At 37.2% G+C, this 16,596-nt stretch overlaps 1 protein-coding gene across 2 annotated transcripts in view; it reads left to right on the top strand.

Annotated features, from left to right (window-relative positions):
* Nucleotides 1-3,260: 3,260 nt before the first annotated feature.
* LOC106874254 (2-hydroxyacylsphingosine 1-beta-galactosyltransferase) overlaps nucleotides 3,261-16,596 on the top strand; it is a 16,315-nt gene continuing 2,979 nt past the window's right edge. Inside the window, exon 1 of one of the 2 annotated variants that reach the window (XM_014921911.2) lies at nucleotides 3,261-3,381. The gene's annotated coding sequence lies outside the window, so the exon portion shown is untranslated. Of the gene's footprint in view, nucleotides 3,458-16,596 lie in introns of both variants that reach the window. The other variant, XM_014921910.2, reaches the window with a different exon arrangement.

Raw genomic sequence — 16,596 nt, 5'->3', positions numbered from 1 at the left:
CCAGCTGTCCAATCGTGTTGGCGCAATTTTCAAAAGACTGGCTTTACACATTTTCACATGTTTTCACTTTTCAGGACCCCTTTTTTTACATTGTTCCTGTTTCTGATTGTTAAATATTTTGTTCACACATTTTTGACTCAAATATTTTTTGCTTAAAGTTCATACATACATACATACACACATGCTTTCTGCCTTGTAATATCGACTCCAACACATCAATACTGAATTTTCCATTTGGTCCTGAAATGTTTATTTTGCTTTGCTTTTCTTCTGCTTCAACAGATTTTGGACAATTATTTTTTCAATTCTTTTCAACTGTTTATACATTTCTCTGTACCTTGGCAAATTCTCTCATCTGTTACCGATCTCTTTTGGCGTGTCGCACTTTTGTCTATGACAAATATTCTGGTAAGGGAATGACTGTAGCAGAAGTGATTTACACTGTCATTATGTGCGAGATGTTTTTGTTTTGATTTGTAGTGATGTCAGTATGTGACAACCTGCAATCTTATAATTGCATGCGAATTAAGAGGGGTCACCATCTTGTACGTAAAACGACAAGAAAAATAAGAACTTGTGAGACGTTCATAATAAGTCATAACATATTTATTACTGGATGTAATGCGTTAACATATAAGAATGGTTTGAAAGAAAAGGCTTGTAACATATTACATGAACATACTCTGCAACTAGCTGTCCAAACGCGTTTGCGAAACAGTTCATTTTTCCTTACACGGGGAAATTAATCACCAGCTCCTGGAAGCCTACTGATCTCTATAAGAACGGTAATTCTCAACTGCTCTAGGTCTTTGGCTCACGCCACTGACCACACGCAACTCGTCTCCGGCAACGATGTATCTGACACCAGCCAGTCTCCGCTTTCATCAACACCAGACACATCGTTGCTGTATGAAGACCACATGACCAGTAGACCAACGGCTGCCTCTACACACTACCAAACAATACGTCAACTATGTCTACAGATCAACAGTCCAACCTAACCACGAAGTTTCTCGCACATCCTTGTTGTAACCTGTTATATTATGTTAATTCATGTATGGCAATCATTGTATCTTATAACGGAGAATAAATCGTTGCTTAACAGTTCATTTCATCTCAAGTTATATATCCATTTTCCTCATTTACCAACCGTTATAACTATTGTTAGTGAAACTGATGTACATTTCTACTGTACGGCGTTTCAATTCTCTATATATTTGTTTCTGGTTTTAAATGAATGAGTGTACAGTGCGAAACACAGTTTTATGATATTTTAAGTTACATATATGTACATTTTTATTGAATGGTACATCGCTTTTATATGTACTTATTTCTGCATCTAAACGAATGAGTATTCTTTGTGAATTAGGCTTCAAAAGTGTACGTTTTGTACTGAGCGGTGTAACGATTCTTTGTATACTTATTTTTGGAAAATGTGTAATACCACCATGTTAACCAGTAATTCTCAACCTGGGTCGATATGGCCGTTGGTGGTCTAGATAAGATTTTGTTATCAAAATTTATCTACTATAAATTCTACAATACACAATATTTTAACAATTTTTTAACTATAATTTTTAATAATATTTAATTATGAAAATATAACAGGATGTTTTTATTATTATTCAATGGTTATGAGGGTCCACCGAGTAAAATAACAATCAAAGGGATCCATAGGTAAACAAAAAAAATGGTTGAGAACCACTGATATAAACGAATGAGTGTGCTGTGCGAAGTATGCATTAAAGGTGTTCTTGATTAAATAGATGTACATTTTTCTGTATACTGTGCCAATTCTACATCTAACCTGTATATTATTTTCATAGAAATTTTTTTTTTTTTAAATGGCCCCTTATCGTGTCACTACGATTGTATTCAGGTTTATTTGTGTGTCTGGTGTTTATAGATTTCGAGTTGTTGCTGCAGATTTATAATCCTATGTTAGCCATATAGCTGACCATAACAGGATTTTTGTCGGAGGTATAATATTTGTGCAGAGCAGGGAAGTTCATGCTATTAGTATCAAACGGAGATACACATAAATTTCGGTGAAAAATACACCTGATAATTGTTGTATCATTGAAGAGAGAAATATTTTTAAAATTTTGATTCTGACAACAATAGAACCCTATCAAGTAGAGATTTGAACAACAAGCTAAACTAGATTGGGCAAACCATAACAAATAACACCGGATGTAAAACAAACATTATCTTGTTTAACCTTTCCAATAACCCAGAAGGCGATTAATTATACAGACGCACACTCATACACACTTACAAACTCACATACACATCTACAATGCACATATATACGCTCACATATGCATACACATCCCCACCTTCATACGCATACCCTATTTATACACATAAGCAAACTCGTACACACCCACACATTTTGGTACTAAATGTTTATACATAAGAACTATCACAGTGTTGGGTAGAAAATTTCGCAATATTAGTTCTGACGAAGGCGGTGAGCTGTCAGAAACGTTAGCACGCCGGGCGAAATGCTTAGCAGTATTTCGTCTGTCTTTATGTTCTAAGTTCAAATTCTGCCGAGCTCGACTATGCCTTTCATCCTTTCGAAGTCGATAAATTAAGTACCAGTTGCGTATTGGAGTCAATCTAATCGACTGGCTCCCTCCCCAAAAATTTCTGGCTTTGTGCCTAGTGTAGAAATTAAATATTAGTTCCGACTCTTGATGTTCTGAGTTCAAATCTCGCCGAGGTTTACTTTGCCTTTCGTCCTGATGTGGGGAAGGATCGATAAAATGTACCAATCCATGACAGATTGGTGAAACTGAATATCTTGCAGTTTATATTTCAGTTCTAAATGTTCTGTCAGCAGCACCTGAGAAGGCACAGGTTCCGAACTGGATTGGCCCAAATCGGTAGTGTGGAGGGGCGATATTTGCATGTATGAGCAACTGCTAATCTTCCTCACAAACAGTCATACCCAGGCCAACAAATACATGCACAGATGCATGAGCAACTATGGCTGGCTGAAGCTCTAAAAATAAAGGTTCATGCATGTTTATAACCTAGATTCATTTTTCTTAGAGAGACTTGTTTTAATATTGCAACTGTACACCTGATGGCCTTTTCTTTATAGTTATAGGGCTCCTGAGCACTGTATACAACACTTTCCTCCTTCATTTTATAATGTGGATAATTGGAATGCACTCAAGTAAATATCTATTTCAGACTAATATAAATATATGAATGTGTGTTTACAAAAACTCCCAAACGTAAACACACGTGAGTGAGGAGGTGTATACACATAGTGTGCTGTATTGCATAGCAATGTTACCTCCCTTCGCGACCTCATATATATCAACAATTGCTAACATCTAATACAAAGAAAACGTTTATAAAGCTGAGGTATTTATCACTGCATTTCATTCTCGAGTTAAAACTTGCCAGAACAGTCCTCTTTTACGTCCTCCCTCTTTCTACTGTACGTATATATATTTTTTTTAACCATTCAACCTTTTTGATTCATGCCTCATCCTTGTTCATATTTTACAAACTTTTTTAAGTGATTTGTATTGAAAACTTCCATCAAAATATCATGTTAGTTTATTTCAAATACCAGCTTGATAACGACAAAATTATTTTATTAAATTCTTCAATACTTTAAAAATTAATTGAAGCAAAGATAGTGTTTTAAATGTTTAGCTGGTTGTTTAACTCCAGGTCATTTCAAGGCCAGCTGACCTGTAATCAAAGATATCTCTGTTGGCTATCGCTACCTCATTCTTTCTTTCGATCATTATCATCTATGACAACTCCTATCTGCTATTTACCTCTACACTCATTACTGTACGGGAGGCATGTCAGACTGCAGAGTCTCTATGGGCCGCACCTCTCACATACATGTTCTCATAGGGGTCGCATATTTTTAAATACTAGTTTACAACAATTCTTTATTTCTGAGTAAAAATCGGCGAAAGTACAGAATACGCACACCCGGTGTTTAGGGTTAGGGTTTTTGTTACGCTGAAAACGGGTTGTGTACGTATTCGTTACCTCCGCCTAAAAATCTTCTAAAACCTTATATATGTTCATCAATAATTCTGTTTTTATTATTAAGATTTTTTTTTATTTCCTCATTTTCAAACCTAGCTACGCCACCCGCGGGCCGCATTTGTGTTTGTGCTATTTCCAACGTTATAGAACTTTACTTGTTGATTCAGTTATCTTTTGTAATGATATAATGCTTATATTTAAAAGTTGTCCAAACAAGTTGTCTCTATAATAAAAGGCGGAGTTTCGGATCAGGACGCCCACATATGTTGGACTTTCTCCACTTTGCCGGAGGTTTTTCTAATTTTTCTGTATTTGTATACTGTATTGAAACTTCAGCGAATGATGGGAGAGGGGCATTTTTTATGGGGGAAAAATTTTTGAGAATTCGTGATTTTTTTTTTCTTTCCATTTCACCCTCCCCCGCCTCCGGACCGATTTTAGCCAATGTTTTTTTTGTTTTGTTTTTTTCTTGTGCTACACACTTAAAAACAATGGGAGAAGCCTTTTCGGTGAAGAAAATCATTAATTATCCAAAAATTTTTTCATAGAAAGATGCTCCACATCATTTCAAAGAAAAAAATATTGGAAAAATCTCCGTCAAAACGGAAAAATTCCAATTTATGCAGACGTCCTGATCCGAAACTCCACCACCTGAGGGCCGCATTTTTGTTTGGAAGAGCTGTGTGTTTGATATGCCTGCTGTTCAGTGTAATTTGAGTGAGATTTCACTGCTATTTCCAACAGGTCAAGTGATAAGTTAGAGAACTTTCTTCATGACTCATAATTATTTTTGTGGTAATTTTAATGTTTATGTTGTTAAACAAAAGATGTCTATATAATAAAATATCGAAATAAATAAAATATATACTCGATGGTGATGATGATGATGATGACTTGACTTAATCTCAACTCTTCCCACACAAACACACACTCCCCATTAACTTCCCCTTTGTAATATCTGCCACAATTAAAAAAAATTTTTTTTCTTTTGTCATTTTATTGTATTCCACATTTTGGAACACTTCTGATAGATAGATTTGTGATTTACATTTTAAAGAGATGTTTACCATCCTGTAGAAACTTTTCTGTTTAGCATGGGAATTAAATAAGTTTTAGGGAAAAACAAGACTTTCCTGGTTTCGGCAGTATGTTTTCTGTGATGTTGAGTTTGAACAATTTTTTTTCCATTGAGGTATTTCAACTCACAGGCTAGAGAATGATGATCCCCTTTGCCAAGGAAAGAAATATTTAGAAAATATACTGACAAAACGGATAGAAATATACCATTTTAGTTAGAAAAGGTGCTGCAGCCATTTGTTTTATGGATAGAAGTGGTAGCAAGAGCCCTTTTGGTCCCATTATACTTCAATTAAAGCAACTGAAATTCTTGCTTTATTGATATTTTTTTCAAAATTCCAATCTATTTTTCAAACTTCAACTTGTGTAAGACTTTGACAAAATATTTTGCAATAGCAAACCATGTTTAAAGGAATGGAAAACATCGAGTGTTTCTGTGGCAGGAGAATTTACTTGCCACTGAAATACTCACTGTTCTTAATGACAAAACAACTTGAAATCAGATCTGCAAAGTACAAGGGTCAGCTGAAAAGTTCATAGGCTGACCAAGATACTCTCATGGAATATGATCTAATGACGTTTATTTTTCAACATAGTCCCCCCTTGAAGTCCACATACGTCTCCCATCAGTGTTGCAGTGCTTGGAGTGCATTAGTGAAGAAGCTTTTGCCCTGTTGCTAAAAAAAAGAAGTCATCATAGCAGACACAACATCATTGTCACTGCAATACTGGTTCCCAACCAAGTCTTTTTTCATGTTAGGGAACAGATGATAGTCAAATGGGGTCAAGTCAGGAGAATAGGGATGGTGTTCAACCATCAGTTCAAAGTCACAGTCATGAACAACAGCCATTTAAACCAAGGATTTGTGTGCTGAAGCATTGTCTTGATGAAACAAGACCCCTCTCGTTAGTTTCCCTGGATATTTGGTCATGATGGCCTTTCATAATTTCTTCAGCAAGTTGGCATGACAGTCTCCATTGCTGATGGTGTAGCCTTTTCAAAGATAATCAATAAACATGATGCCTTTTACATCCCCAAAAACTGAGGCCACCACCTTACCTGCAGATGCCTTTTTTTTTGGAGCAGGTGAGGAGGCATGGCTTGTCTCTTTGTCTCTGGTTCAAACTGAAGAACCCACCATTCATCTTAGCTTAAGAAATGTTCAAGGAAGCCAGCTGGATCTGCCTCAAACAATGTCAGATTTTCTTGTGATGTAATCAGCCTGGTGCAATTCTGATCAGGTGTCATAAAACTTGGCACCCATCTAGCAGAAACCTTTGTCATGTCAAATTCATAGTGCAGAATATTCTCAACTCGTTCGTGGGATATGCTGACAATATTGGCTATGTGATTTATTGCAAATCATCTGTTATCCATCACCATGTGGTGGACAATGTTTTCCTTAGTGGTATCAGTTGCAGGATGTCCAGATCTTGGGTCATCTTCAAGACTCTTCATTCCCCTCCTAAATTCAGCTGCCCACTTTTGCACTGTTGATGAAACTGAAGCATCACCCACTTATGCAGCAATCATGTCAGCATGAATATCCTTGGGGGCTAAACCCTTTTTTTCTGTAGGTACTTGTTAATACCATAATGTTAAATTTTGCCAATTTTCAAGAGAAGTTATTTCTAGTTACTTTTGAAGTTTTCTTTGAACAGTCAGATGTCAATTTACCCAGAAAGAAACAATGCAGTTATTAATCAGAAGAGTTGAAATTAATGTATGCAAGATGTCACAGCTCTAGCATCACTCCTTTATAGATGGCCTATGAACTTTTCAGCCCACCCTTATACTCTTCTGACAACAAAGTTTGATGGGAAGATGAATAGGTGAAATAACTGAAAAACAATATTTGCTTCATTGTTAATATTGTCATATATTAATCATCATCATCATCATCATTTAACAACCATTGTCTATGCTGGCATGGGCTGGACGGTTTGACCAGGGCTGGCAAGCTGGAAGGCTGTACCAGACTCCAGTCTGATTTGGCATGGTTTCTACAGCTGGATGCCCTTCCTAATGCCAACCACTCCAAAAGTGTAATGGGTGCTTTTATGTGCCACCAGCACAGGTGTCATTTGCATGACACCAGTATATGCCACAACTGCAATTTTACTTGGCTTGATGGGTCTTCTTCTCAAGCATGACATAATGCCAAAGGTCTCAGTCATTCGTTATTACCTCCGTGAAGCCCAACACTCAAAAGGTGATTTTCACATGCCACCGGCATCAGCCACTTTGCCTCCATGAGGCTCAATTCTCAAAAGGTGCCAGTTACATGACACCAACATTGGCCACAGCTATGATTTCGCTTGGCTTGGCGGGTCTTCTCAAGCACAGCGTATCACCAAAGCTCTCAGTCACCAGTCATTGCCTCTATGAGGCCTGAAGTTCAAAGATCATGCTTCATCACGTTGTCCCATATCTTCTTGGGTCTATCTCTACTACAGGTTTCCTCTACAGTTAGTGATCAGCACTTCTTTACACAGCTGTCCTCGTCCATACACATCACATGACCATACCAGCATAGTTATCTCTCTTGCACACCACATCTGATGCCTCTTATGCCCAACTTTTCTCTCAAGATGCTTACACTCTGTCGAACATGCACACTGACATTGCACATCCATTGAAGCATATTGGCTTCATTTCTTTCAAGCCTATGCATGTCCTCGGCTGTCACAGCTCATGTTTCACTCCTGTGTAGCATAGCTGTAAGCACACAATCATCTTCATTAAGTTGATGATTATAATATTAGTCATTACAATATATAAAATATACAACTTCATCAAGTTGTTTGTGTGTACACAGCTTGTTTAGATCTCCATTCTGTATGATAGTTAATTTCATCTCTGTGACTACTAGGGAGAAAGATTGAAAAGGGTTGTATGGAAACAGAAACAGTTAGAGGTCTATGCTCACATACATGGTGAATGTTGTATAGTGAAACTGTATACCCCTCCTGTGGTAAAAAGTGGTAGGAGGCAATTATTATAAATAGACCAGTAGCCAGTCATCAAGAGAGGGTTGAGAGTCGAAGAGTTGAGTCAACAGTTCTAGTCGATGTCTTGTGGAACTATCAGTGACAGTAAGACAGAAGAAGTTAGTGTATTATTATTCAGGTACGAAGAGATACAACAGTATCCAATCACTAGTAACTATTGTGGCTACTAGAGCAAAACTGCAACTATGGTATAACGTCAGTCACACAATCACACCAGTGGGAGGAACCCACTTTACAACAGTGGCAACGAGGAAAAACAAGTTTACACGGAGGGAAAAGCAAAACATTCACATAAAGAGTTTAAACTAATTCGTGTGGAAAATTAAATAATTCGACAAAAAAAAGAAACAAAAATCTTGTGCAAACTCATAAAAATCGTAAAATATGGAAGCTAGGATAGTTGAGTTGCAAGAACAACAACAACAAGGAAAGTAGCAAATGAAGTTGATAACCAAACTAGAGAATACATTTTCGCCTGACCATGTAACAAATTCCATAAGCAAATTCAAATATGACCCCAAAGAAGAAGTAACACTTGAGGCTTACTTTCAAAAATTTCAACAAATTTTTGAAAAAGAATGTCAGGATTGGACGGACGAAATGAAAACTCGTCTAGTTTTAAGAAAACTAGCGACTGCAGAGCATGAGAAGTATAGTAACTTTACATTGCCAAAAAATGTGTTCAACATAAATTTCACCGACACATTTGATATTTTGTGCAAAATGTTTAGTGAAAGAGCTCGCTATTTAATACGAGATGGAAATGTTTAAATATAGAAAAGAGTGAAGATGAAGACTTCATTACTTACACAGGCAGAATCAACAAAGAATATGAAAGATTTAGGCTGGATATGCTAACTCCAGATTCTTTCAAGTGTTTGATTTTGACACAGGGATAGACAGATAAAGAGGATGCAGAAATCCAAATGAAAATTCTAGCGAAACTGGAAATGAACCAGGATTTGACATTGCAGAAACTGTCAGAAGAGTGTGACATGATATTAGAATTAAGGTATGACACAGAAGAAATTCAACAGAAAGGGTGTTTTCACATAAGACCAGTGCAAAAATATTGGGATGTAAATCCATGTATAGCATGTAGTAGAATGCACCTGAAAAAAGATTATCCATATAAAAAAAGCAAAGTGTTTTTACTGCAGGTTTACATGACATATAAAATCACACTGCAAGACTAGAATGATAGGAAGATGGAACAAACAAGATAAAATAAATAGTTTATCAGCAGGAAAAACTGTAACTACAACAAACAGAAAATTCATGAATATGAAAATTGAAACCACTAGTGTCAGAATGTAATTAGACACGGGAAGTGACATCACAATCATAAATGAGAAAAGATGGGAACAAATGGGTAAACCAAAATTATGTAGTTCAAACAAAATAGCATATTGTGTTACAAGAAGAAAATTATATTTCACAGGCAAACACATTTGTAATATAATGTTCAAAGGTTGAACCAAAGAAGTGGATGTTTATATGTTGAAAATATCTATGAATTTATTTAGCACTGAATGTATGGAGAAATTTGATTTATGGGATACACCCATAAGTGCTTTGTGCAATAATGTAAATGGAGTAGGCAAACAATTGACTGAGGTTGATGAACTGAGACAAAAACTGAAAGAAACTTTCCCAAAAGTTTTTTTGAAAGGTTTAGACTGTTGCACAAAAACAAAAGCAAGGATTGCTATCAAAGAAAATTGAACACTTATTTTCAGGCCCAAATAGAACGTGGTGTTTGTGGTGGTAGACCAGATCAACAAAGAATTAGAAAGGTTGGAAACCTGAATATAATTGAAAAGATTGACCATGCAGACTGGGCAGCACTGGTGGTCTATGTAAAAAAAAAAAAAAGCTAAGAGTGTGTGCAGTCTTCTCAACCAGATTAAACGACTGTTTACCCACACACAATTACCCACTACCAAGCTCAGAAGAAGTATTTGCTAAACTGAACAGAGGGAAAATTTTCTCAAAGTTAGACCTCACAGAGGCGTACCTTCAAATTCAGTTAGAGGAAGATTGCACACATCTACTAACAATCAACATGCACTGTGGATTGTACAAGTTCAAACAACTTGTAAAAGTGGCACCCACCATATTCCAACAAATAATGAATGTGATGCTAAGTGACTGTGGCTTTGCCATAGCATACCTTGATGACATTTTGATAAAGAGCGAGACTCAGGTGCAACATATCGAACACATATAGAAAGTATTCGAGAGAATAAGTGAATATGGGCTAAAACTGACAGAAGAAAAATGCGAATTTTTGATGGGAAAAAAACCTAGGTCAAATAATCGACGAAAGTAGGCACAGACCAGACCCCATCAAGGGCAACAGCAATACAAAATATACCACCCCCGACAAACTTGACAATGCTACAAGCATTCCTAGGCTTGATAAATTATTACCAAGTGCATATACCAAATTATTAGCAAGTGTATAGGCTTGGTAAATTATTACCAAGTGTATATCCCACTTAATGAATTACTTTAAAAAAATGCCAAATGGGTTTGGACAGAAATGCCAGAAAGCATTTAATGAGTTAAAAGATGTGTTAACTTCAGACTTGTATCTTACACATTTCAACCCAAAGTTGGAGATAATACTAGCTACAGATGCCAGCAAGTATGGGATAGGAGTTGTGCTCCTACACAAGGATAATGATCAAAAATTTTATATCCACATTGTGTTTCATCAAGCAATATGGAAAAAAGTATTAAGGTTAAACAAAAGAGGAGTAGTGATAGAGAGTTACCCTGGATAATGCCGCATGAAATTCTTACATCCCTGCTTTCAAAGATTCATTCTTACTTTCAAAGTCTGTGTAGTTTTCCATGATTTCATACTTACAGATAAGAATAAGTACCAGTGAAACACTAGGGTCCCCTCCCCCAAAACTTTGGGCCTTGTGCTTATAGTAGAAAAGATTATTATTATTATTATTATTATTATTATTATTATTATTATTATTATTATTGTTATTATTATTGTTATTATTATTATTATTATTATTATTGTGGCAAACAGGCAGAATCATTACCACACCAGACAAAATGTGTAGCAGTATAAAGTCAAATTCTCTAGGGATTGATAAGTACCAGTTGAGTACTGAGGTCTATGTGATTGACTAGTCCCCTCCCCCAGAATTTCAGGCTTTGTGCTTATAGTAGAAAGGATGATTACTATTATTAAAAAGGCAGCGAGATGGCAGAATTATTAGCACACCAAACAAAATGCTAGCCACGGTCAGTTTTGCCTTTCATCCTTTCAGAGTCAATAAGACAAGTACCAGTTGAATATAATTGACTATCCTCCTCCTCAAAACTTCCAGACATTATGCCTACACTAGATGGGATTATTATTAATAATCATAATTATGATTATGATTATTAAGGTGGTGAGCTAGCAGAATCATTGGTATGCTGGGTAAAATGCTTAGTGGCATTTCATCTGTCTTTACATTCTTGAATTCAAATTCTGCCACGGTTGACTTTCCTTTTACCCTTTTAGGGTTTATAAGATAAGTACCAGTTCAGTGCTAGGGTTGATGTAATCAATTTATCCCCCCCACCCACCGACATTGTTGGCCTTGTCTCAAAACTTGAAACCATTATTATGTTTTGTATATTGTCTTGCATGTAGGGACACCATATTTTGTTATGCAGCTATAATATACTACAAAGTACAGGGTTATTCAAAAAGAATGAACTAATTTCATTACACAATATTTTAATAAGGAAAAGCAATAGAAAACTCCAGCTAAGTCACAAGTATTTACTCACAATCAACTTTTATTTCCTGTCTTACAAGTGTTCAATGTGGCCACCACCTGCAGCATGGACAACATCAATGCAATAAGAGAATTCCTCCCAGATGCGTATCAGCATATCACGATCCACTGAGTTGATCACTATTGTTATTCGATGTTTTAGGGCATTGAGGTTAGTGGGTAGTGGTGGAACATAAACATGATCTTTTACATACCCCCACAAGAAAAAATCACACATGGTGCGGTCTGAGGATCTTGCAGGCCAAGCAGATACGCATCTGGGAGGAATTCTCTTATCGCATTGATGATGCCCGTGCTGCAAGTGGTGGCCACATTGAACACTTGTAAGACAGGAAATAAAAGTTGATTGTGAGTAAATACTTGTGACTTAGCTGGAGTTTTCTATTGCTTTTCCTTATTAAAATATTGCATAATGATATTGGTTCATTCTTTTTGAATAACCCTGTATATTAAACACTTTTAATATACTTTATAGTATATCATGGTTGCATAACAAAATATTGTGTCCCTACACATCATTAATGCTAACTAAATACTTTCTTAGTATTGAATCTGTCGCTAACTTCCAACCTATCTTTCTGGGCAATTCTAAGGTTAAGCTCAAGACTTACTTTCTCCACAGATCAAAAACTTCTATCTTCACTTTGTATGTAACACTTAACTTTTGACCTAATTTGTGATCTCAAGATGACCTTCCCTAATCTGTATCTCTATGCAAAGTGATTGGCACTAGGAAGGGCATCTGTTGTTGTTGTTGTTGTTATTATTATTAAAAAATCAATTCTAGCACTTGTCTAACAATATTTACTATTACTGATCCAGAAAGGATAAAAGGTAAAGTTGACATCAGCAGGATTTGAACTTTAAATGTAAAAAGCCAGAACAAATACTGCAGGATGTGTTTTCCAACACTCTAATAATTCTGCCAATCCACTCCCCTAAAATAGTTAGAAGAAGCAGAAACAAGGAAAAACACTGTCAACCTGAGAATATTTGAATCTTTTAAAATCACAGACAGCATAATGAAATTTTAATGGAGTCACAATTCTCTATATTTAGTCTTCTTTTCCTGAAATGTATCATTGCTAGTCATAAATAACCCCTGCAACAAGATGTCTAACTTGTTGTCTCTTGAGGCTGATTTCTGGGTGAGACATGGAACACTTCATATAAAACAAAGCAACAACAACAATGAAAATAATTGTTTCTAATTTTGGTACAAAACTAGCTATTTTAACAGGAAGGGGTTAGTCAACTACATCAACTCCACTACTCAACTACTACTTTATTTTATCAATACTGAAAGGATGAAAGAAAAGCGAAGTCGACTTCAGTGGAATTTGGACTCAGAGCATAAAGAGCTGGAAGAAATGCTGCTAAGCATTTTGCATGATGTGCTAACAATTCTGCCAGGTCACCACCTTAATAATAATAATAATAATAATATTTTTTCTATTATAGGTACAAGGCCTGGAATTTTGGGAGATGGGCCTAGTCAATTACATCAACCCCAGTACTCAACTGGTACTTTCACCTTCCTCTTCAAATGATATTTAAAGAAATTGAAGAGGGTTTGACCAGATAGGAATGTGTCTGTCTTCAAACCTTTCAGACAGGTCCACCACTCAGCCTTTTTTGCCACAGCTGCTAAGCAGAGAAAGGTCTGCCTTGCTTCTCTCCTAAGGGAAGGTGGTGTGTTGAGCTTCACTATTACACTCGGCAGACAGCTAAATTCATCTTACACATGACAACAACTGCTCTACACAATCCCACAACTCTCTAATGTACAGACACTGAATTATTGCATGCAGGACAGTTTCATCCTCCTACAAGTATCTCAGGCAGTTTCGGCTGATGGCACTTCCATGCCTGAAGAGCTTGTCTCAAGTGGGCAATGCACCTCTAGCACTACCATGCCAAAGATTTTTGGAAATTGTCCATGATCTTCAACCCAAAGGTCTTGTAGAAGAGACTACTCAACCTGTTCTCATCAGTGCCTAGATTCAATCCAAGGCCATCATCACTCATACCCTCAACAAGCCCCCAATAGAAATCTTAGGTTGTTTTCCCACTAATACATTTGGGCAGCTGGTACAATGCAGTGAGCACCTGGCAACATTCTATATGTCAAACGCCCAAATTTTTGTCTATATTTGACCAATGACTGCAGCTCTGTCAATGAGATGAACTGCAGAAAGGCATGTCGCACAAAAGACACCTACACCAGTTCACCCTTATCTTCATCATCAACATCTACATCATCGCAGTGATTCAGATATTTCTGTAGGTATACCATCCCCAAGGCATGTGTTTATCAAAAGGTGGTTGACAGCGGCACCACATCATCAAGAATGGCATCCAAAGACCACTACAGGGCAGATGTTGACAGCAGATAGATTTTCTGACCAGTGAAACCTGACCCTTCCGCTAGAACCAGTAAAGCAAGGCTCCAATCTGGTCTGAGTTTTCTTAGAACAAGGTATGACAGCTAGGTGGTTGGTAGTACACTACTGAGGTAATATATGCATTCGCTGCTTCTGCCTAGCCTTTGAGAGACAGCTTCTTTTCTGCCCATTTTTGGGTGAGCTTGGCCACCCTAGTCATGACCTCTTTCCAGTTCCTATCTACCTGGAGATCTGGTCCAAACCAGACTCTGAGCACTTTCACTGGACCCTCTGTCCGGTGACAGAAATCGCTATTAGTCAACTTGCCTCTCCAAGAGCCTAGTTGTTGCCCTGCTGACTTGTCCTGGTTATGAGTGTTCTTGAGTTGATACACCCTGTCAAAAGCTTGGACTGGTCCAAATTGACTGGTGCCCCTTCAAAACCCAATCTATTCCTAACTCATTCTATGCTGTATCACATGAGGTGGAGATTGTTGTGGATAGATCTACCAGGGATCACACAGATTTGTGCATCCCCAACTATGCCACCAGCAACAAGTGCCAGCCTCTTGGTAAGCAACTTAGCTAAAATTTTTAACTCAGTGTTGAGTAGAGTTATGGGCCTGAAGGTTTCAATCACATTCTCTTTGTTTGGATCCTTTCTCAGCAGCATCACCTGGCTCCCACAGCTGGGAATGCTTCCTGTCTGTTACCAGGAGTAATAGACAGCAGCCAAAATGAGAGCAAACAATTCAGACATGTGGGCATATAGTTCATAAGGCAGACCATTCACCCTTGGTGATTTGCGCCCCACACAGTGGCCCAGTACATCTTCCTCCACTGAAATTGGCTTCTCACAGCACTCGATATCCTTGTCCGATAGGCGCAGCATACCCTCAAGGTAAGCCTCAAAGCCTACTGTGTCAAGAATGCCACTCTTCAAAAAGAAGTCAGCGAAATGCTGCCAAAACACCTCACTCATCTGTTTGGAATGAAAATGCACATGGCCACTGCAGTTTGTCACAGAGCAAATCCTAAATTTGTTTCCATGCTGTGCTTCCATTACTCGAGCCCAACCAACAGCTTTTGAGCCTTCATGTTTCAAGGCACACACCCTAGCTCAGACAATACAGCCTTCATGATTTATGTCAAAGAAATAGCCAAGTGCCATTCTCACCACTAGCATGTCATTTGCAATCCCACTTTTATGTGCCTCTTCTAAGTTACTAACTAATTTATTTTCAATTCTGTTGTTTTCTAAAGCAATCTCCTTGCTAAAACTAACTGACACCTCTCTGATTTTCTTTTTTAAGATCTGTTTTTGTAAATATCATTACTGAAGATGCTGTTGTAGCAGTCAACACTTTTGTTGATGCCTATACTGCTGCTAATGGTTATAATATTATTGTTATTGTTGTTGCTGCTGGTTTTGTTACTACTGTTATTGTTGTTGATGTTGTTCTTGCTAATGTCATTATTGTTGTTGTTGGAGTTGTCACGGGTCATGCTGGTGTTAGTGGTCTTGTTTTGGCTATTGGCAATCTTGTTGTTCATGTTGATGGTGATGGTAGTGGTGGTGGTGTTGGAGTTGGTGATGGTGTTATTGTCTGTAGTTTCTTTGCAACCAATACACTTGCTTGACTACTATGCCTTGGGTCAATTAAACACGAGAAAGCAGATACATTTTCTCCTACACCCAATGTTTTCTTTAAACAAGTGCTGGACATGCTGTGAAAAGGGATAGATTGAAAAATATGACTGAGAAAGTTTTTGGAACAGGTTTTCCATCTGTTCCATGATTGAAACGAGGTGAAACTCTTTCAGAAGATACTTGGATACCAAACAATAATTTCAATTTCAGCAGCCAAAAGCAGTAAAAGACAAGCAAAATTGGATAAAACTTATCAGTGATGATTCAAGTGTCAATTCTACACATGAATAATAATAAGAAGAAGAGAACTCAGAGAGCGCAAACCTCCACCAAGGCAACACTAATGCCCTCTCAGCGATTAGCTGGAGATGATTTTTAAAATGAGAATATCTGAAATAAACTCGACTGCTCTCACAAACGAGAATACTAAAACTGAACCTGATTGCTCTCAAAAATTAAGTAAAAAAAAAATGGCAGTACCTGATCAATCCCAATGGTAGTCAGGGAATGCGAAAGTGGCTGTAGAAAATTTAGTAACAGTAATAAATAGTTTATCCTTATCTAATACAAGCCAAAGTTAAACTCACCATTCAAAATAGTTACAGCGTAAAGGGAGATAATTGAGAAAG

This window comes from Octopus bimaculoides, chromosome 11 (genome assembly GCF_001194135.2).
Source record: "Octopus bimaculoides isolate UCB-OBI-ISO-001 chromosome 11, ASM119413v2, whole genome shotgun sequence".
NCBI classification, from domain to species: Eukaryota; Metazoa; Mollusca; class Cephalopoda; order Octopoda; family Octopodidae; genus Octopus; species Octopus bimaculoides.
Note: the sequence above shows the minus strand (reverse complement) of the source record. Positions and strands in the feature narration are given on the sequence as shown.